This window comes from Pelodiscus sinensis, chromosome 1 (genome assembly GCF_049634645.1).
Source record: "Pelodiscus sinensis isolate JC-2024 chromosome 1, ASM4963464v1, whole genome shotgun sequence".
NCBI classification, from domain to species: Eukaryota; Metazoa; Chordata; order Testudines; family Trionychidae; genus Pelodiscus; species Pelodiscus sinensis.
Window position 1 is genome coordinate 167,256,088 of NC_134711.1, and position 23,660 is coordinate 167,279,747.

Here is a 23,660-nt window from a genome sequence, read left to right on the forward strand (position 1 = left end):
AACGGATCAGCAGCTGAATCAGGACGCCTGGGGCAGAGCAGCTGGGGTGCTGCCGGGTTGGTCCAGTAGCGCCAAGGAGCGGTGCTGCGGGACCAACCGGCAGTGCCCCGCCTGCTCTACCACAGGCCCCCAGCTTTGCTCCACGTCTCCCTGGTCTGCTGGGGGGGCACTAGCTGCGTCCCCCCCCCCCCCCCCCAGCAGACCAGGGAGACGCTGAGCAAAGCCACGGAGGACCCGGGTGGACCCGCGGCTTCCAGATCAGCTGAAAGCGCTGCGGATCCGGCCCGGGTCCTCCGCTGCTCTGCTCAGCATCTCCCTGGTCTGCAGACCAGGGAGACGCTGAACAGAGCGGCGGAGCACCCAGCAGGACCCACGCCACTTCCTGCTGATCTGGAAGCGGCCGCGGGTCCGGCCCCTGGTGCTCTGTCGCTTTGCTCCCGTCTCCTTGGTCTGTTGGCTCCGCCAGCAGACCAGGGAGACGGGGAGCAGCTTTTCTCGCCCCGGAGAAGGTGGGCGGCGGGACCAGGCGTCCCGCTGCTCTAGTTCTCCGGGGCGAGAAATCTCTGTTCGTAACTGCGGATCCGATGTAAGTCGGATCCGCGTAACTCGGGGACTGCCTGTATAAACAAGGGGGCAGATCCCAGTCCTTTTTTTCAGCTCTAGAGCCTGGGAAGTTGCTCTAATGGATAGCTGTGGAGTCTCGCAGTATAAGGAAATCCGTGATTGGTTTAGAACTTATATAGCCACCTCTAAAACACCTTTTCTTCTCCTTCCATGCACCCTCCCAACCTCCCCCAATAGGTTAGGAGACAGGAGGATTTGTAGCCAAAATATGCTCTTCATGATGTTAAAACTAATATTTAAATGCTGTATCTTGGAAACTGAAGGGCAAAGCCTTGCAGCTTCATGCTCATAAATTTAAAGACTCTGTTTCCATCTTGCATTTCACCTCCATTGGGCCAAAAAGAACAGGCTTAACCCCCCAAAGTAGAAACCCATAAGACTGGAAGGCAAAAGTAATTCAGCTCTAATCTTATCTGTGACAGTCAGGGACTTGACATATGGCCTTTGTCTGTAAAATGAAAATAATAATATTTATTTGCCTGCCTCAAAAGGATGTTGTGAGGACAGATTAGCTAATGCTGTAAAGTGCTATTTATTAGTAATGGCAAGTATTATGCTTTATAGACTGTAGGATTAGTACTGTCCTTGACAGGCTTCTGAAACTGCTGAGGAACTAAATGAAGTCCTGAAGTTTGAGGGCAATTGAGGTCCCATGATGAATGAAGATATTTTATCCTGTTGATTTTTATGGAGCTGACTTCCCTCAAAGTGCAGGAACTGAATACCAAAGGTAATCCTTTATAATGCAAAAAATTCTGCAGCTCATCTGCTCCTATACAGAAATAGGATGAGAGGAAATACTGAGGGGACTAAGGCTGGTTCACTTGTGTATATTTAGGATTGGTAATGGATCCTAAATTCAAGAAATAATTGATATTAGAATACTGAAAAATATTCATTTTGTTGAATCCTTCATCCTGTGATGCAGAAATAGTGAGGTGTTCTGAGAGGTGAAAGAGCGCTTCATATATGAGGGAATTAGATGCATCATTACCGTTCTCAACCTAATTAACATTCTTGCTCTTTAGGATTAAATGAGGTCTGCAACTTGCCTGTCAGGCATGGAAGGAAGTTTGCCCTGAGGGTGAAAAGGATGAATCTTATGCTGTAGAGTGAAGGAGATTAGGAAATTAACTATAATAGACTGACTCTATCTGTGAGCTTTTTCAAGAACAGAATTTTAAGACTATTTTGAGGCCCAGTGCTGCAGCCACTCCCTATATAGAATTTCCTTTGAAGATAATAGAATGGGAGTTGTATCTGAAGTGGCAATAGGACCAGACCTTTTGCAAATAATTCCTTTTTTGTCAGCTGTGATGGCATCAGGGATCCAGCTGAGATACACAAGTTATTTAACACACAAATCAGTCTGGGATGTTTTTTGTAATAGCTGCAATTTAGGGTCAGATTCTGATCATCTTATTTATGCTGGTGTGTACCTTACTAACATCTCTAGTTTGACCTCCTATAAATCACAGGTGACCAATACCAACTAGCACCCCTACACTAAACACAGCAACTGACATTTAGACCAAAGTACTACAACCCTGAGACTAAACTATTATGTGCCATGGAAAGAGAATTGGAGAGAACGAGGTGCACAAATGCCTGAGGTCTTTGCGATGGTAGGAACTTGATTGAGAAATGCTTACCATTCCATCCCTTAGCTCAAAAGGATATTAAACCATTAAAAACATTTGCCTGGAGAGGAACAGGGTGAGTGAGTAGCAGCTATTTATGTGAGACACAAAGGAAATGCAAAAAGAAAAAAAGAAAAAAAGTGTATCTCTGAGTCCATGTCAGTTTATTTGGGTTCAAAGGGCTTGCACTATGGGATTAAACATTTATTCTTCTAGTTTTAGACTTAAATGTAAGTCTGAGACAGATGACCGCAGCCCTGAGATTCATTGAGGCAGTATCCCGTGATGTGGATAGGGGTGTTGTAGCCCCACTATTGGCATTATAGAAATACCCTGAGAAAGTGCACATGGAAGGAGGAAGAAAAGGTGTTTTAGAGCTGGCTGTATCAGTTCTAAATTAAGTCAGGGATTTCCTCATACTGGGAGAATCTTCAGCTCTTCCATTAGAAGAGAAGGCAGTAGGACTGAAGGGATGAGGCAGAATTTGCAGCATTTGTCTGTGGCATGTGGGCTTGCCTGACATTTGAGAGGTGATGGCCTTTAAGCAAGATCTAGGGTGGCAAACCCATTTGGGAGGTCTTTTCTCTTGCTGTGTGTTTTTGGACTCACAATCAAGGCATCTGCTTAGAAGGAGCCTTTGTCAGTCACCAATGTTAGTCATTGGTTACAGGCTCCCTCGTAGAAGGGTGTTACAGGTACCAGTAAGTTGGATCTTCCTGGTTAAGATGGCTGGAAATAGGGGACTGCTACCAACATCCAATCTGAGTGTTAGCTGTGAGGTTTTGCTCTGAGAGAGTTGGAAGCAGAGAAACCTCTCATCCACACTCATGAGGATCTTCAAGGTGGTCAAAAACTTCTTGTAATTCTGGCAGGATAGTGTGAATAGCAGGTGTAGTGGGGTAAACCATGAAGTTCAGCTCTGGGAAAAGTGTGAGTAGGGGCCAGTCACATGGAAAGAATGCAGCTTGTCCCTATACCATCACATGGAGTATGGCCTGATATAGATAAGGGTATCAGATTCTAAGTCTCAGGGAATAGCTCAAAACTATTTGAGTGAACATTTTGATCAAGACAGATAGTGAATCTGCTTACGTTATGTTCATGATATTTTTATGTTTGCTTTCCACAAAGAGTGACTGAGTCTGCTGGTGGGAATATGCCATTTTTAAAAAAAAAAGGTTGTTAAAGAAACTTACTTAATGCTAAGACTTACGCTCATTCAGCTGGGGCCACTAACAACATCATGTGCATTAAAAATAAAGCAAAGCAGATCAAATTTCAGACATTGAATACAGTCTGCAACTTGCTCCTGGACAATCTACAGCCCAAGGGTTATTTATAGAAATGATTTCAAATAATACATATTTAAAAATATACAGACAATTCAAATAGAAACAGGTTAAATTTGCTGAAAAAATTATGTATTTCACTTTCAAAATGCAAATGAAAGATGAAGTAACGCCTCAACACATGATGAATGAATGATTTTCTATTAATTTAAAATTATTTAACGTGCTGTATTCAAATACATTTGAAATAATAGGCTTGCTATTCCCATGTCCTGGTAAACCTCGTTCCATGAGGATTAAGGGATTTGTTGGAATAGTGGTCTATTTTGAAATTTGGCGCTGTGAAGAAAGTGCCAAATTTCAAAATAGACTATCTCAAAATAAGCTACACAATTTGCGCAGCTCAAACCGCATAGCTTATTTTGAGCCATGCGGTGCTGTATATACATACCCATATCCTTAAAGTATGTTTTGATTTACTACTGGTAAAAAAACTGGACAAGTTGTTAGTATGCAGTTCATATCTACTGTAGATGTTTATTAACAGGATGAAAATAAAACAAAAAAAATACTGTTATTCTCTTAGACTCACTGTTCAGAAGCAGTAGTGGATATTTGCTATGGGATTGGACTGACAGTCAGCCTCTTTAGCAAGCCTTCAGCTTCCCTGACTATACTGGGTTTTCTTCTTGCATGAATGTTCCTTTCCCCTGGTGCAATGTGTGAGCTCCATTGAAGGTGTTGGGCAGTCATTCTTCCACAGTCTGATTGTTTTGTCATTTTCTGGTGCTGCTGATGGGGGAGATGCATTTTCTATTGGGTAAAATTGTACAGACATATTTGCTTGTTTGACAGGAAGAGTGAGCCACAATGATTTCCTGCCAAACAACATCCATACCCAATGTTGTGAAAGTTCTCATTTTTCTTTTGGCTATTAGGATGTGGTGCCATCACTCTGCTATAATTGTCACTGCACATAAACTTTACAAAAAGTAAGTCTACTAATATGAGAAACCAAATGCCACTTCAGAGAAATTGTCTGTTTTAGTAATTAAAAGGAAAAATCTTTTGAGATTGCATACACCCAGGATTTCTCAGTGACAAATTTTGCCCCCAAAAACATTGCACTAATTGTAATGCTTCTGCACTGGGAAGACAGAGGACACAAAGGGGGATTTGTTAAGACCAAGCAGGACAGGTTCTTGCACCATCTGTGTAACAAAGCACAGTGCTGCAGGGACTCCAGGTGCAAGGGAATATGGGGATCCAGTACGGGTGCCCCTGAAGAATAGTGAAGATGTAGATCTGCCACTGCACATATTTACCAACCATTAGAGGAGGTTTTGGAATTAATTGATAAACTTAATAGTTACAAGTAACCGGGACAGGATGGCATTCACCGAAGAGTTCTGAAAGAACTCAAATGTGAAGTTGAGAAACTATTAACTATGGATTGTAACCTATCCTTCTTCTTCGAGCAGTGTCCAGTGGGTGCTCCACTGTAGGTGTCGGGCTTGTCCCGGCGCCGCAGATCGGAGAATTTTCGTAGCCGTAGTCCGCCGGACCACGCATGCGCGAAGCGCGGCTCGTGCTCTTTCGCGCCGTTTGTTTTCGCGCGGTCCGGCTCCCGCCAGTTCCTCCTGACCGTCCTCAGCCGCGGACGGAATACTGTTTTCTCCTCAGACTCTGTCAGGCTGAGAGAGAGGAAGAACCTATAAGATTTAGTTAGATTAGTTCATAGTTAGTTCTTTCCAGTTATATAGTTACATTAGTATTAGTTGTAGTCGTTCTAGTTAAAAAAAAACTTTTTTTTCTTCAGAAGTTACCTGTAAATAGTCTTCTACTGTAAATAGTTTTCTTCTTGACTCCCGTCAGAAGAAGACAGAGGCGACCGTGCTGGGTTCTCCCAGTTTTAAAAAGTGCAGCTCATGCCGTGAAGCAATGCCTGCCTCCGACGGTCACGCTCTCTGCATTCGCTGTTTGGATGAGGGGCACATACCCCAGAAGTGCCCTCACTGTTCCAAACTTACCGCGAGAGCGAGGAAGGACAGGGACATGAGACTCAAAATGCTCCTCTTCGATAGGGCATTACAGCCACAAGATGGAGCAACTCCCGGATCCCTTCCTGCTCCCTCAGCCAAGTCGTCCCCAAAGAAGGCGAAGAAAAGACCATCGCCTTCTCGTTCTCTTCCCCGACGCGTGTTAGAGTGGGGGACAAACCTGGTACCTCGGGCGTGCGTGGCCCTTCTAAGGCAAAGCACTGCCGCAGTACCTCGGCGCTGCAGCCCATGACTATTCAGGCGCCTAAGTTATCATCGGCACCGAAGCCTTTCCTGGCACCAACGTCACATGTGGCACCGAGAACACCCTCTGCACCGCCCACTACTGCGGCACCGCAAGCGGCCCCAGCGCAGACCACTCTTATGGCACCGACTCCCACCTCGGCACCGAAAGAACCTCCAGCACCGAACACATCGCCGGCACCGCGTCGCCCCCCAGCACCGTAGGATGCTCGGGCAACACGCCCTTCACTGGCACCGAGTAACTCGCCGGCGCCGAGCAACTCTACGGTGCGGGAACTCACCCCGGCTCGGGAGTCTGTTCTCCCACGATGTTCTCCACCTCTTGAAATGGCACCATTGGCACTGATTAAAGGAGATGTGCAGCCTGCACGACCTTCTGCGGGATGGACTGCTTTATCCACGCACCAAACATCGAGGAGAATCATTACACCTTCTCCCTCACCAGAAAACATCCAATTTTCACCGGAACCGCCTTCTCCTTCATCAGGACTCTCCCCCCAATCTATGAGACACTCACAGAGGGTTTACCACTCTCCACGTATCTCGCCAAGACGCCGTTATCACCGGTCACCTCCACCAACCCCGAGATCCAGAGAACGATCTCGATCTCCCAGGTCTCCATCACGCTCCAGTCGCTATGGGTATTATACCTCTCACAGATCCGGTTACTATTCCAGATCTCCGCACCGCTCCTCATATTATCATAGGTCACCGGAACACCTTTATTATAGGCACTACTTCCATTCTCGACATTCCTCGGTATCCTATTCTCCTCATTGGTCACACACACCACCCAGCAGGGAGTGTCAATCCTTACCGGCAACAGCCAGACCACCAACTCCATCAGGTATCCCGCCTCCCCAACTACCCGAGCCTCAGGTGCTCCTACAACATACCACTGAGGATGAGTCTCAACACCAATCTCCTACCGACCAATCCTCTTCCTCGCCCGATGATGCTGTATTCCAGGAAGACACATCTCCGTCAGACGACCTTCGACAGTTTCAAGACCTTTTCAAAAGAGTGGCGGTATCACAAAAAGAACAGATTGCGGAAGTTCAGCAGAAATTCCACCACCTGCTTAGGAACCTTCAGCCTTCACAGCAGGTGAAGGTGGCTCTCCCATTGGATGATGCCATTCTGGAGATTGTTGATGACATATGGCAGCTGCCAGCTTCTGCACCGGCCACCAACAAAAAAGCAGACAAAAAAATACTACGTTCCGGCGAAAGGGATGGAGTTTCTTTTCTTTCATCCTCAACCGAATTCTCTGGTTGCCGATGCGGCCCAACAAAGAAGGAGGGGCCCGCAGCAAAGACCGAGTGTCCCGGACAGGGACATGAAACAGCTAGACCTCTTCGGACGAAAGGTCTACTCGTCTGCTACCCTTACACTCCAGATGGCAAATTATGCAGCGCTATTAGCTAATCATAGCTTTGATAACTATGCCAAACTAGCGCCCCTACTGGAACATCTACCCGAGGGCAAAAGGGAAGTCCTTAAAGTGGTGGTCCAAGAGGGCTATACAGCTTCCAGAACAGCTCTCCACATAGCTTTGGACATGGCTGACACTGCAGCGCGTACCACAGCTACATCCGTGGTCATGAGCAGGGCCTCGTTGCTACACCAGGCAGCAGTTCCTAAAGACCTTCTTGCCAAAGTCCAGGACCTACCCTTTGACAGACAGAATCTCTTCTCTGACAAAACTGATCAGGTGCTTCATTCGGGTAAAGACTCTAGAACCACACTCAAGACTCTAGGCATGTATACGCCTCCCTTTCGTCGGAAAAGGTATACTCCCTATCAGAGACAGAGATCATTCACCTTTCAGCCATCCCAATACAGGAAGCAGGACCAGCAACGCAAGAGGCAGTGCCAGCAGAAAAGAAGACCTCAGCCAAAAACATCTGGCCATCTAAATGCCAAGCAACAAGTTTGACATCCCAGTCGAGGGACTGTGCACCATTCCGCTGAACACCCATCCAAAACCTCCACAGGCATTATTCCATCACCGCCTGAGACCTTTCGAACACCGATGGTCTCACATCACCACTGACAGATGGGTATTGCAAACAATCATGCTAGGGCATACCATTCCATTCACAACTCTACCCCCAGCCAACCCCCCCACTCCATCCCTTTTCAGGGACCCATCTCACGAGCCCCTCTTACAACAAGAGGTCGATCACCTCCTCACCATTGGAGCAACAGAAATAGTACCAAAACAGTTCCAGGGACGAGGGTTCTATTCCCGATATTTCCTAACAGAGAAAAAATCAGGGGGATGGAGACCGATTCTCGACCTCAGAGGATTAAATCGGTATCTGCGGAGGCACCGCTTCAGAATGGTTACCCTAGCCACTATCATTCCAGCCCTTCACAGCGGAGATTGGTTCATGTCCCTCGATTTACAGGACGCCTACTTTCATGTAGTGATACACCCGGCTCACAGACGATTTCTACGCTTTCAATTAGGAGCAGGCCATTTCCAATACAAGGTCCTGCCCTTCGGTCTCTCGTCGGCTCCCAGGGTTTTCTCCAAGACGCTGGCAGTAGTAACAGCATACCTATGACGTCTAGGTGTAATAATATTCCCCTACCTAGACGACTGCCTAATCAGGGCGCCTTCAGCGGCGGAGGCTCTGCATGTGACACGCCTCACAAAAACAGTTTTTGAAACCTTGGGCCTGATCATCAACATTCCAAAATCAGCCATGATGCCACACCAATCAATACAATTCATAGGCGCACAACTCGATTCAACCACTGCTCATGCTCTATTGCCAATAACCAGATTTCAAGCAATGCAAGATCTTATACAGGCCATCACCACCAGTCCCCGACCCTCGGTCCTACAATGTCTCCGGCTTATGGGACACATGGCAGCCACGACATACGTCGTCGAACATGCAAGACTACACTTCCATTGCCTTCAGCACTGGATAGTTACGGTTTACACTCCAAATGTTCAAGATGTCCACAAATGAGTATCAATCCCCATGCATGTCACGAATTCTTTAACTTGGTGGACAGTCCCCAAAAATCTGATGTCAGGTGTTCCATTTCATCGCCAACAACCGACAATACAACCGACCACCGACGCATCCTTATTAGGCTGGGGTGCACATCTGGAACACAATCAGGTACAAGGGCTTTGGTCCCCGGCGGAGTCGATGATGCATATCAATCTCCTAGAACTGCGAGCAGTGTGCAATGCCTGTCGTCACTTTCTCCCAAAGATTCGTGCCCAAACTATCCAAATTTTTACCGACAACATGACGACGGTATACTATATAAACAGGCAGGGAAGGGCCCGATCCCGGTCACTTTGCACCGAAGCAATTGCCTTATGGAATTGGTGCATCCTCCACAAAATCTCCCTGATTGCAAAATACTTACCCGGTCAGCAGAACTCTATAGCACTGAGCAGACATTTTTCCCTGAAGCACGAATGGGAGCTTCACCCGGAAGTCCTCTTAACCATATTCCGCTCCTGGGGATTTCCAAGAGTGGACCTATTTGCGACCAGTATGAATGCCAAATGCCCCCAAGGGCAGGAATAGGTCGGAACTCCAAGGGAGACGCCTTCCTATACGACTGGAGTCATCAACTGCTGTATGCGTTCCCTCCCACATCTCTAATCCCCAGAGTACTAGAAAAGATACTAATGGACAAAGCCACTGTAATCCTGATAGCTCCTTTTTGGCCAAGACAAACGTGGTTTCCTTACCTCCATCAGATGTCAGCGCGTCGTCCATTCCCTCTGCCCAAGAGGCACGGCCTTCTTGTCCAGAACAATCAGTGTCTGTTCCATCCCCAGATTGATCTTCTGGCACTGACAGCATGGTTCCTAGCTGGTTCCAACAAACAGAAATGATCTGTTCGCAAGAGGTCAAACACATTCTTTTACAATGCAGAAAATTATCCACGAGATCCACCTATATTCACAAATGGGCACGGTTTTCTGCATGGTGCGCGTCGGCATCCCTGGATCCCTACTCCGTGCCCATCCACCATATCCTAGACTACCTCGTGCACCTCAAGAGCTCTTCTCTCAGCTGTGCCTCTATTAGAGTGCACGTTGCCGCAATCACTGCGTTACACCACACGGTAGATGGTTACTCAGTTTTCTCTCACCCGACAATGCGGCGCTTCATGAAAGGCTTGGCTAATCTTTTTCCACACCGAACACAGCCAGCGCAACCATGGGACCTAGAGCTAGTTCTTAATACGTTAACTCAAAAACCCTTTGAGCCCTTGACCACATGCGACTTGCGCACTCTCACAATGAAAGTTATCTTTCTCACTGCAATAACCTCTGCAAGACAGGTTGGTGAGCTGGCTGCCTTATCGGCTTTACTCCCATACACTCTGTTTACCGATCAAGGAGTCATTTTACGTCCTCAACCCACTTTCCTTCCGAAAGTGAATTCAAAATTTCTCATCAATGAGCTGATAGTGCTTCCCACTTTCTACCCAAAGCCCCACATCTCAGCAGAACAAGCTCGGTTACACACTTTGGATGCCAGACGTGCCCTGGCTTTCTACATAGACAGGACTAGGTCCATCAGGAAGACAAACAATCTATTTGTGTCTACAGCCGATAGTTCTAAGGGTCAACCGTTGTCAGCACAGCGCATTTTGTCAATCATAGTGAACTGCATAAAGGAATGCTATACCCTACGTAGTAGACCACTGTTGCAGAATCTGACAGCGCATTCCACGCATGCAGTCGCTACATCAACTGCATTCCTGAAGGGCATCCCTCTAAAAGACATTTGTAGGGCTGCTACATGGTCGTCAAATTTCACCTTTGCCAAGCACTATGCCATTCCCAACCTTCACCTTCCAGAAGGAGCAGTGGCAACAGCGGTGCTGTCCACAGCCGCAGCACGATAGCTCTGAACCCCCCTCCTTTCAGGGGCTACTGCTGCAAATTCACCTACAGTGGAGCACCCACGGGACACTGCTCGAAGAAGAAAAGGAAGTTACTCACCCTGTGCAGTAACGATGGTTCTTCGAGATGCATGTCCCGTGGGTGCTCCACGACCCGCCCTCCTCTCCTCTTCGGAATTTCTATTTGTCTTTCAGGCCAAGAGGATCAGGAGGAACTGGTGGGGGCTGGACCGCGCAAACACAAACGGCGTGAAAGAGCACGAGCCGCGCTTCGCGCATGTGTGGTCCGGCAGACTACGGCTATGAAAATTCTCCGATCTGCGGCGCCGGGACAAGCCCGACACCTACAGTGGAGCACGCATGGGACACGCATCTCGAAGAACCATCGTTACTGCACAGGGTGAGTAACTGCCTCTTTAAATCATCTTCCATATCCAATGACTGGAAGATAGCTAATGTAGCACCAATATTTAAACAGGGCTCTAGAGGCGATCCCAGCAATTACAGACCAGTAAATTTAACGTTAGTACCGGGCAAATTAGTTGAAACAATTTCAACTAATAAACTAGTAAAGAATAAAATTGTCAGACACATAGAAGAACATAATTTGTTGGGCAAAAGTCAACATGGTTTTTGTAAAGCGAAATCATGTCTTACTAATCTATTAGGGTATGTCTACACTACAGAGTTAGTTCGAACTAACTTAGTTCGAATTAGTTAATTTGAACTAAGCTAATTCGAACTAACGCGTCTAGAACTAAAAACTAGTTCGAATTAGCGTTTTGCTAATTCGAACTAGCATGTCCACATTAAGTGGACCCTGAACAGGGCTTAAGGATGGCCGGAAGCAGTGCCGACAGGGCATCAGAGGAGGACTTAGAGCGTGGAGATGCTGTCTCAGGCTAGCCGAGGGCTGCGCTTAAAGGGACCCGACCCCCACCCCGGACAGACAGTTCTCGGGGTGCCCCGCTTGCAAAGCAGTCCTGGCTTGGAGTGCCCGGAGTGCCCACACTGGGCACATCACAGCACTCGGCCATCAGCCCGGCTGCACTTGCCGCAGGCTGCCATCTGGGGAGAGGGGGCAATTGGGGGGCTGCAGGAGAGCTTCCACCCCCAGAAGCCCGCAGAGCCAGCCCAGTCCTCCCCATCGGGGGCTCGTACCCCATTCTTCCCTCACCTCCTTCCACTTACCCTTCCCTAGCCCCTTTTCTTGATGTACAAAATAAAGATAACGTTTCTTCCAACATTGACTCTGTCTTTATTGAACAAAACTGGGGGAGACTGGGAAAAGGAGGTGGGAGAGGGGAAGAGAATGGCTGGGAGAGGGGAGGGCAACTACAATGATCAGGGGTTGGGAACAGGTCCCAGATGAAGAGAAGCTACAGAGACTGGGACTGTTCATCTTAGAAAAGAGGAGATGGAGCGGGTACAGGATAGAGGTCTCTAAAAGCAGGGGTTGGGTGGAGAGGGTGCATTGAGAAAAGTTCTTCATGAGTTCCCATAAAGAAGGACTAGAGGACACCAAAGGAAAGAATGGGTAGCAGGCTTCAAACTAGTAAGAGAAAGTTGTTCTTCAGAAAGCAAATAGTTAACCTGTGGAACTCCTTGCTGCAGGAGGCTTTGAAGGCTACAACTAGAACAGAGTTTAAAGGGAAGTGAGATCAAGTCATGGAGGTTGGGTCCATGGAGTAGTCTTAGCCAGGGGGTAGGAGTGGTGTCCCTGCCCAAGTTTGTGGAAGGCTGGAGAGGGATGGCACGAGACAAATGGCTTGGTCACTGTCTTTGGTCCATCCCCTCCAGGGTCCATAGGGTTGGCCGCTGTCAGCAGACAGGCTACTGGGCTAGATGGACCTTTGGTCTGACCCAGTACGGCCATTGTAAGCTCAGGGTCAGGGGTCTCAGTGGACCCCCTTGATTTTCATGCACACCTGCTCCTGGGTGGCCAGGCTGGCAGCTCTCCTGCCCTAGCCAGCCACTTTCCTGTGCCTAGTGCGGAGATCGTGGACGAGGTCCACGATGTCCGCACTAGCCCAGGAAGGTGCCCGCCTCTTGCGGTCCCGGGCAAGCTCCCGGGAGCCGCCAGCCTGGTCCCGGGAAGAGGGGGAGGGCTGGGGGACATCGGGTGGGTGGCTCTGTGCCATGCCAGGTGCAGGGTCTGCTGGCTGGGTGCTGGCAGGCTTGCACCTGGCACCGGCACCGTAGCCAGCCCGTGCCCCTTTAAGGGGTCCGGGGCCGGGAGGGGGGCAATAGAGTTTCCCTGGTGTTGGCCAGAGTGGCCATCAGGGAAACCTGGGGAGGGCTAGCCTCCCACTAGTTCGAATTAAGGGGCTACACACCCCTTAATTCGAACTAGTAAGTTCGAACTAGGCTTAATCCTCGTAAAATGAGGTTTTCCTAGTTCGAACTAAGCGCTCCGCTAGTTCGATTTAAATTCGAACTAGCGGAGCGCTAGTGTAGCGCCTATGAATATTAGTTCGAACTAACGTCCGTTAGTTTGAACTAACTTTGTAGTGTAGACATACCCTAAGAGTTCTTTGAGGGGGTCAACAAACATGTGGACAAGGGAGATCCAGTAGATATATTGTACTTAGATTTCCACAGTCTTTGACAAGGTCCCTCACCAAAGGCTCTTATGTAAATTAAGTTGTCATGGGATAAGAGAAAAGATCCTTTTATGGATTGAGAACTGGTTAAAATACAGGAAAGAAAGGGTAGGAATAAATGGTAAATTTTCAGAATGAAGAGGGGTAACTACCGGTGTTCCCCAAGGGTCAGTCCTAGGACCAATCCTATTCAACTTATTCAATAATGATCTGGAGAAAGGGGTAAACAGTGAGGTAGGAAAGTTTGCAGATGATACTAAACTGCTCAAGGTAGTTAAGACCAAAGCAGACTGTGAAGAACTTCAAAAAGATCTCACAAAACTAAGTGATTGGGCAACAAAATAGAAAATGAAATTTAATGTGGATAAATGTAAAGTAATGCACATTGGAAAAAATAACCCCAAATATACATATAATATGATGGAGGCTAATTTAGCTACAACTAATCAGGAAGGAGATCTTGGAGTCATCATGGATAGTTCTCTGAAGACATCCACGCAGTGTGCAGCGGCAGTCAAAAAAGCAAACAAGATGTTAGGAATAATTAAAAAAGGGATAGAGAATAAGACGGAGAATATCTTATTGCCCTTATATAGATCCATGGTATGCCCACATCTTGAATACTGAGTACAGATGTGGTCTCCTCATATCAAAAAAGATATACTGGCATTAGAAACTGGTTCAGAGAAGAGCAACTAAAATGATTAGGAATTTAGAACAGGTCCCATTGACGAGAGATTAAAAAGACTAGGACTTTAAAAGCTTGGAAAAGAGGAGACTAAGGGGGGATATGATAGAGGTACGTAAAATCATGAGTGGTGTGGAGAAAGTGAATAAGGAAAAGTTATTTACTTGTTCCCATAATATAATAACTAGGGGCCACCAAATGAAATGAATGGGCAGCAGGCTTAAAACAAATAAAAGGAAGTTCTTCTTCACACAGCGCAGAGTCAACCGTGGAACTTGCCTGAGGAGCGTGTGAAGGCTAGAACTATAACAGGGTTTAAAGAGAACTAGATAACCTCCATGAATTTAAGTCCATTAATGACTATTAACCAGGATGGGTAAGGAATGATGTCCCTAGCTTCTGTTTGTCAGAACGTGGAGATGGATGGTAGGAGAGGGATTGCTTGATCATTACCTGTTTGGTTCACTCCCTCTGGGGTACCTGGCATTAGCCACTGTTGGCAGACAGGATACTGGGCTGGATGGACCTTTGGTCTGACCCAGTATGGCCATTCTTATGTTCTTATGTTATTCCTTCAATTAGCTGCAGGATATGGGAGTTATGATAAAAAAATTAATATTTTTGCTTGGATCATGGATCAGCAGGAGTTCCTGTGACTCCGCCATGCATTCCTTCTGACAACATCAGTGCATGGTACAGTTGCTCAGGTTGTACATTAACACAGTAAACTTCCGATAAGCCGGCGTCTTTAGGAGCCAGGGGGTGCTGGATTATCAGATATGCTGGAGTACTGGAAGGGGGGGCTATGAGGGGTCTGGGGTGTGTGGTGGTGGTGGGGGGTGTCGGTGGTGAACTGCTCAGCGTGGGAGAGGGCAGCGCTGCAGGACCAACCCGGCAGCACCCCAGCTGCTCTGCCCCCGGCTTACGCAAGTCCACCGCTGCTGAAACTGACCAGCGGCGGACTTGAGGAAGCCAGGGGCAGAGCAGCTCCAATTGGTCAGCTGGCTGGAGCACTTCCGGGTTCCAGTTGGTGCCGGACTATCAGGAGTGCCAGACCACTGGATGCCGGACAATTGGAGTTTTTGAAACTGGGGACCAATAACTGTGACCACATGCAGTCAATGATCCCATTGCAAAATGGGTGTAAAATGCTGCCAAATCAGAATGGTAATATTTTATACCCACTTTGCATTCACTTTTTTTGCACCAATATAAATGACTATACATGTTGCAGGGCAACAGTGAACCATCTTCTGAATCTGTTGTCTTCTGTTGTGTTAATCTCAGTTGAGTCCTGCATTTAATTTAACCTTCCAGGTGCCGGGGAGGGAGGATGAGAGAGAATCTGGTAATATTTTACAAGCTTCAAACCAAACTAATGTAGTTTTACAAAGCTTGTTTCAAATATCTGACTGTTGTTGAGCAGAGTAGGACTTTCCAGGAAGTTTCACTTGGATGAGATGCTTCTGTTCATCATAAATCTTAAAGGTGAATTATTTATAGAGAAAAATGTAACTAAGCACATTGAGTCTGTAAAAGGAATATTTTAAATTAGAAATGAACAGGATCTGAATAACACTCACTCCAGGTTTACACACTCACAATCCAGTTCTTTGCCCATAATGCAGTATGATGATAATGAAAAAAAAATTAATGATAGGACAATAGGAACCCAGTACCACAAATCCTTCTTTATGCAAGTAGTTCTGTTAACTTCAAGGAGACTAATAGCATTAGTAACCACTAAAGGCTTAATCCTGCAAGATACTGAGCACTCGCATGGGGATGCTGAATGCCTAAAATATTAATTGAAGTCAATGCTCAGCATCCTGTAGGTCTTAGCTGTAAAAGTGTACAAATTTGCAGGGCTGATACTTATAGTTTTACAAGGCTCATTTATTCAGATTTTGAAATGAATTGTATACAGAAAAAACGTAAAAATACTTCTAGGAAAGAAACTCGGGAGGAAAATAAGAGAATAAACATTTGATCACAAATCATTTATCTGTAATACATAATAAATGACAGGATTAAATGTACCCATGTGGAATGTGAGGAATTAATTAGCTAATAAAACAGAAAGCAAGATGATATTTTTACAAGGAAAGCCAAAAGAAAAAGTCTTTCAGAAACAGGAAACAAAAAAGGTGATGACTGTGGTTTCATTTTCTTTCACCATGATCTAGTTATTCTAAAGGCACAGCAATTTTAATAATGTATGTAAAATAAAACCCTATAAAGTAGGAAGGTTTGTCATCCTGCCAGCACAGATAAATGTACAGACTGTTATTTTAACTAAAGTGTAAACCCCAAAGGTAAAGTCTCCACTTTCCTTTAGTGAACTATTATTAGAACCTACAGAATTTCCTAAACTATGATAGAAAGAGGGGATTTTAACCTTGCCCTGTCAAATGTAATGACATAATTACAGCTGTTAAAATTAAGGGAATTCCAAGTTATCCTAATTATACAGCATCATATGAAATAATTATATGTGGTCACTCTTTTGAGGTATATGTTCTCAAAAGAGAGAGAATTTATGAATTACTCCTCCATGCATAACTGTATCCTGTAGGACTGCATTACTTTTGATTTCTAAAAACCTCACACAACTATAACTTCCGTATATATCTCCAACTGTGCAATGGCATTATTACATTTACAATAAGACAGGCAACTAATTCCTTGGAGGAGGTACTTTATTGCTTAACTAGCCAGACTTAAAATCTGAGGCAAAAGACAATAAAAGCATTGTTGAATCCTCTCTAACATATTGGGAATCCTTTGAAGCCTATCTCAGAAGCTTTATATTTTTCAGAAATACAGCTAAAAGGAATAACACCCTGCCAATACAATACACCCTTACTTGAAGAGATTAAAAAAAGAGCAGGAGAGAGCAAAATTCTAGGCATATTAACTGAGATGAGAAGAGATTTACAAAATTCCTTAATAGAGAGTGTAATAAATAAAAACATAATAGCATCTACAACATGCACCCAGATCCTCAAAGGAGGAACTGGACTCATTAGTTGCTGATTTCTATTTACCATAAGGTCCCTTAATAATGTTTTGGTTGAGCAAACAACCTTAAATTGTAATTTAACATCCATCTGATTGTTCTATTACACTAACTGTGTTTTAGATGCATTTAGTTTGAAAAAAATATTTGGGGTCATGGTGAATATGAGATCCCAGTGTGGTGCCATGGCCAAAAGGCACACTTTCTGGGTGCATATATAGGATAAAGAGTAGAGAGGCTGTTTTACCTCCATCTCAGGCACTGCTACTACTGCTATTGGATTACTGTATCCTATGCTGGTGCCCACAATTCAAGAAGGAGGTTGAAAACCTTCACAGCATTCAGAGAAAAGCTACAAGAATGATTAATGGATTAGAAAGCCTGTTTGTAAGTGACAGACTCAAAGAGCTCAATCTATTTAGCTTAACAAAGAAAAGGTGAATGGGTGACTTACTTACAGTCTATTAGAATCTGCCTGGGGAACAAATATTTACTAATGGGCTCTTTGGTTTTGCACAGAAAGATATAACATGATACAGTGGTGAAGGTAGACAGATTCAAACTGGAAAAAAGGCATACATTTTTAACCGCGAGAATAATTAATCATTGGAGCAAATTCTCCATCACTGACAATTTTTAAATCAAGACTATATGTTTTACTAGAATATGAGCTCCAGGAGTATTTTGGGGGAGTTCTGTGTCTGTGCTATGCAGGAGGTGAGATAGAATCAGTAGTTCTCAAAGTGCAGTCCACAGACCACTAGTGGCATTCCACCATCTTGCAGCTGGGACCCTAGCTCAAGGCTCAGCTCTCACCCCTGCAGTGGGGAGCCCACGTTGGTGCTCCAGCCCTGCAGTCCCTCCATTGCAAGGTTGGAGTGCCAGCGCCAGGTACCTGGGGGGGGGGGGGGGAGGAGGAAGTCCTGAGACTCGTGGATTGGATCTAGCTTGCAGGGGGAGCAAGCAGCTCCACATGCTGCTTCTCCCCCTTCCCTCAGGATAGGGGAATGGCAGTACAGGGAAGCATTGCCTGGAGGCTCTTCCTGCTGCTTCCATTGGCCAGAATTGTGGTGCCTGGGAACACTTGGGGATGCAAAGCCAGGTATGACCCCCCATCCTCATTTCCCTTATGCATTACCCTCATGCTGAGACCCCCACTCATACACCCTTCCTCCCAGATCTCTCCACCCCAGCCTGCTCCTGCTTGCTACCTGCCTCCCAGACCTTACACCCTCACCCCACCTCCTGCTCAGATCCTAGACCCCCATCCCTATCCCATTCCCTGGGAGCCTCTTCTGGCACACTGAACCTCTCATTTTTGGCCCCACCCCAGAGCGGGAGGGTGGGGGAGGCACAAAATCTACTAACCGCAGGGCTGCAGATGAGTTAATTTGGTTTTTGGCAAGCCCTGAACCTCAGTACTCCCCTCTTGTCCCACATGGGGCTAAAGCACCAGGGGAGAGAGGTGTCTCAGTTGGTGGGCAATTCAGTGAGGATTGGAGTTTTTTTGTTTTTTGCTTCTCATTTTTGTGTAACCCCCGACTGATATTTCTGTAAGTGGTCTCTGACCCCAAAAAGGTTCCCCACCTTTGCCATAAATAAAGACAATACTAAAACTTTTTATGTTATACATAAATTAATATTTTACTTTATTTAAAATAAAGTTTGGTAAACTAATATGACAAAGTTAAAGTGCTTAATCTGTTTAATAATTTTGATTCATAATACTTCTTATTGGTTATATATGTCCCTTATGTAATACCTGCCTATAGTTTTCATGTTCCGGTAGCCTTATATGAAATAGGGTATGTCTACACTACCACCCTAGTTTGAACTAGGGTAGTAATGTAGGCAACTGGAGTTGAAAATGAAGCCCGGGATTTGAATTTCCTGGGCTTCATTTGCATAAAGCCGGGTGCCGCCATTTTTAAATGTCCGCTAGTGCGGACTCCGTGCCGTGCGGCTACACACGGCACGGACTAGGGAGTTCGGACTAGGCTTCCTAGTCCGAACTACCGTTACTCCTCGTTTCAAATTAGTATAAGCAAATGCATTTTGTCATCATGGGTGGTCGTCTGGTGGTCTGTGAAAAGTTGAGTAGGGAGGGCCGTGAGCCAAAAAGTTTGAGAACACTAGACTAAATGATTTCAAGAGCGCCTTCTGGACTTGGAATCTATTCATCTAGTGTAAATGAGAATTTGGCCAATAATATACAAAGGCATTAATTATAAATGGGCAAAAATTAAAAGCAGTTTTATTCCACAAATTAAAATTGGTCACATTTCTTTCCACTAATTAATAAGGTACAATTTGCAAACTATTTGAACATTTAAGAAAAACAGCAAATAGCTCAATGAGGAATTTGCTTAGTAAATATCAGCTGATAGATTAAGCAAATACAGTAAAACTCTGATGGTTTGGCATCTGATGGTCCGGCACAATCAGGAACCCAGAAGTGCTCCGGGAAGCCCGACCATTGGAGCTGCTATGCCCCCAGCTTCCCGGATTCAGCCGCTGTTAAAAGAGACCAGCGGCTGAATCGGAGAAGCCGGGGGCAGAGCAGCTGGAGTGCTGCCAGGTAGGTACCCTAGCGCTGCCCCTCGGGGCTGCGGGACCAACCCGGCAGCACCCCAACTGTCCCCGATTCAGCTGCTGCTGAAACTAATCAGCAGCTGACTCCAGGAAGCCCGAGGCAGAGCTGCTCTTCCCCGGCTTCCTGGAGTCAGCCGCTGGTCAGTTTCAGCAGCAGCTGATTTGGGTACACCTGGGACAGAGCGGCTGGGGTGCTGCCGGGTTGGTCCCCACAGCGCCGAGCTGCGGCGCTGCAGGGACCAACTCAGCAGCGCCCCAGCTGCTCTGTCCCAGGCGTCCCGATTCAGCTACTGTTGAAACTGACCAGCAGCTGACTCCAGGAAGCCCCGGGCAGAGCTGCTCTGCCCCGGGCTTCCTGGTGTCAGCCACTGATCAGTTTCAGCAGCGGCTGACTTGGGGATGCCTGGGGCAGAGCAGCTGGGGTGCTGCCGGATTGGTCCAGTAGCGCCGCTCCTCGGTGCTGTGGGACCAACCCGGCAGCCCCCCAGCTGCTCTGCCCCAGGCGTTCTGATTCAGCCACTGCTGAAACTGACCAGCGGCTGAATCCAGGAAGCCCGGGGCAGAGCAGCTCTGCCTCGGGCTTCTTGGAGTCAGCCGCTGATCAGTTTCAGCAGTGGCTGACTTGGGTACACCTGGGGCAGAGCAGCTGGGGTGCTGCCGGGTTGGTTCAGTAGCACCGAGGAGCGGCGCTGCCGGACCAACCCGGCAGCACCCCAGCTGCTCTGCCACTGGCATCCCCAAGAGCAGCTGGGGTGCTGCTGGGTTGGTCTCGCCGTGCCAAGGGTCGGCACTACCACACCAACCCGGCAGCACCCCAGCTGCTCTGCTGCAGGAGTCCCCGATTCAGCCACTGCTGAAACTGACCAGCAGCGGCTGAATCAGGGACGCCTGGGGTAGAGCCGGACTATCGGAAGGGGGGGCTATGAGGGGCCTGGCGTCAGACCCCTCATAGCCCCCCCTTCCGATAGTCCGGCATATTTGATAATCCGGCACCACCTGGGTCCTAAAGGTGCTGGATTATCGGAAGTTTACTGTACTGTGCTTGAGAGAGCAGAAAGAGAGCAAGATGCAGATAAACGTTGTAACTTTCTGTGGAAATTCTGAAAAATATCCTGATATTCAGAACTCACATGCAAACACCCCACCAACCACGCAAAAAGTAGGTACATTCACTGATCGAAAAACATTTTCATAAGTAACATGAAAATGACAGACAAGGAAACACTGAGAAACTAGAATGCGTCTTTCTACCTCCATATAATGACATGGAGCAGAAAAAGAAACTTCATTAATTCCACGTAGCTCAAATTCCTTTAAGGAATCTTGTGCAGCAGGGTTTACATTGTATGAAAAACTGGACAAACAAAGAAGCAGAGGTGGTTAACACTGACTGAGGCAGAGGATTTACACAGAAAGTTTCAACCTTTAAACAAATATAAAGAAGAACAGTGTTGCTGGAAAATCCAGTCAGGAAGCTGTATTTCAAGCAATACAATATAACTTGACTAGAATATTCTTTAAACATAAGCTACATGTACTAACCCAGCAAGATAAAACTATTCTGGAATGCTGAACATAATGAGCTATTACTGCAAATCAAAAGAAAGAATAATTACGTTTTGAGAACTTTAAAAAATTCTGTGATGGTTTCCATCTATTGAAGCAAATATGAATAGCAACCTCAGCAATCAGATTATTGATAAAGTGAAGAAACTTTCTTTTAAGAATTTATATGCCATTTTATAAGATAATGAAGAAGGTTGAAGACGGCATTGGAACTAAACAGTTAGCCTTACTTTTCCAGACAACTCTAAATATGTCTCCAGCACTCAGCTTTTTTGTGTGTGTGTGTGTGTGTGTGGAAATAAGGTACAGGTTGAACCTTGTAGTCTGGCACGCTCATGACCTGACTGGTGCTGATGCAGAGAATTTGCAGGACCACAGGAGATCAATATTTTCTAGCAACATTACCAACACTTACACTGTTTACTGGGCTCTTAGAAGACATTTAGGGGTAAATTAGAGCTAAATAACAGCACAGAACACAGAGTACCAGGGTTAGTGGCTGTAAACAAACTCTATGGGACCATGAGGTGGGTAGGAATGGTGTCCCTAACCTCTATTTTTGTGGAGGTGGGTGACAGGGAAGGGATCACGTGAGGATTACCTGTTGTGTTCCCTCTCTCTGGGGCATCTAGGTATTGGCCACTGTCGGCAGACAGGATATTGGGCTGGATGGACCGTTGGTTTGACCCAGTATGGCCGTTCTTATGTTCTTATGAGAAACTTGGCCACATCCAGGATAAGTAGACATGTGGCTAACTAAAATCATGCGGGACCACGGATGTTGCCAGACCAGAGAGTGCTGGATTAGAGAGGTTTAACCTGTATGGCAGAGGACGCAATCCAGGAGCTTTGTCATGAGCACTTTTAGAGTGTGAATCCACAGCTGACTTCAATGTGCAGAAAGGTGTTCACTACTATAACTGTGTGCTTTTTGGATTAAGGTGCACAAAAGTTAGAGGTATGCATGAAAAAGTCCTTAAAGATTTCAGTAAAGTGCTGGTCTGAGAGCACTCAGATTACAGCAAAATAGATTATTACAAAAAGAATGCAGAATTGAGAAGGAAAACTAGGGCTCCTAGGTACTACCACAATATAATAAACTTTATAGTTAACACTCATTAAGTTAAACTTAAAAAACAAAGAATAGTATAGTAGCACTTTAAAGACTAACAAAACATGTAGGCTGTGTCTAGACTGGCAAGTTTTTCTGCAAAATCATCTGCTTTTGCGGAAAAACTAGCCAGCTGTCTACACTGGCCGCTTGAATTTCCGCAAGACTGAGAAATGGAACCAACTGGAAAAGCGCAAACTGTTTGGCTGTGTCTACACTGGTCGCCTATTACGAAATAGGCATGCTAATGTAGAACTTTGGAAGAGGCAAATGCGCGGGGGATTTAAATATTGCATTTCATGGCCGCCGCTTTTTTCCGGCTTGGAGATAAGCCGGAGAAAAGCGTCCAGACTGGCGCGATCCTCCGGAATAAAGCCCTATTCCGGAGGATCTCTTATTCCTACTTCCTAGGGCTTTATTCCAGAGGATCGCGCCAGTCTGGACGCTTTTCTCCGGCTTATCTCCAAAAAAAAAAAAGCGGCGGCCATGAAAATGCAAATGCCGCGGGGGATATTTAAATCCCCCGCGCATTTGCCTCTTCCAAAGTTCTACATTAGCATGCCTATTTCGTAACAGGCGGCCAGTGTAGACGTAGCCTTTATGTGTATTTTTTCCCATATAACGTGTGGTGTGTCTACCCTAGGAACCACACTCTTACATGTCTTCACTTAGGGATATCAGAATATCCCGAAATAGCTATTCTGCGTCTTCACAGCAAGTCTATCATTTTGGGCTCGCTATGCCGAAGTCCCTGTAAACTTCATTCTATGCAGAGTAAAGGACATTTCAGAATAACGCTTTATTTAAAAACCTGGTGCTGCACAGACAGTGCCAAATGATGAAATAAGCTATTTTGAAATAGCATCGAAACAAGATGCACAATTTGCGTAACTCAGATTGTGTAGCCTAGTTCGACTTAACTGTGCTGTGTCGAGGCACCCGTGGTGTCCTTCACTGACCTAAATGCAGTTTGCCATCCCGCACTTGTTCACTTCTCACAGCCCCGGGATCCCAACCTTTTCAGTTTCCTTCTTCAGTGCTCCGTGTGGTGCACCTGCATGGGACGCTCCATGTAGGGCGGTGGGATGAAGACAGCGTCCCAGCACGCTCCAAGCCTGCCAGAGGAGAGGCAGGCCCCAGTCCTGCGCACTCACGCGTGTGTCCTTTCACTGGCGGGCAGAAATGTTTCTCTGACTCAGAAAGTGCCGCTACTGGGCGGTCCCGGGGAGGGGGGTGTCTACTGCCACGCGTCTCAGCTGACGAAACACAGTTTACTGCGGTGCCTGTTTCTGCCTCCCTGGAAGTTACCACTCGCTCCCCGCCCTTGCG

At 46.4% G+C, this 23,660-nt stretch overlaps 1 long non-coding RNA gene across 2 annotated transcripts; it reads right to left on the bottom strand.

Annotated features, from left to right (window-relative positions):
• Positions 1-338: 338 nt before the first annotated feature.
• Positions 339-23,653, bottom strand: LOC142820533 (uncharacterized). 2 transcript variants are annotated; one of them, XR_012897758.1, is made up of 3 exons: positions 23,291-23,653; positions 9,587-9,710; positions 339-5,247 (listed from the first exon to the last, which is right to left on the bottom strand). It is a non-coding gene; the product is annotated as an uncharacterized LOC142820533 (long non-coding RNA). The 2 variants fall into 2 exon arrangements; XR_012897756.1 differs by having other exon boundaries at positions 339-5,265.
• Between the last annotated feature and the right edge of the window lie 7 nt (positions 23,654-23,660).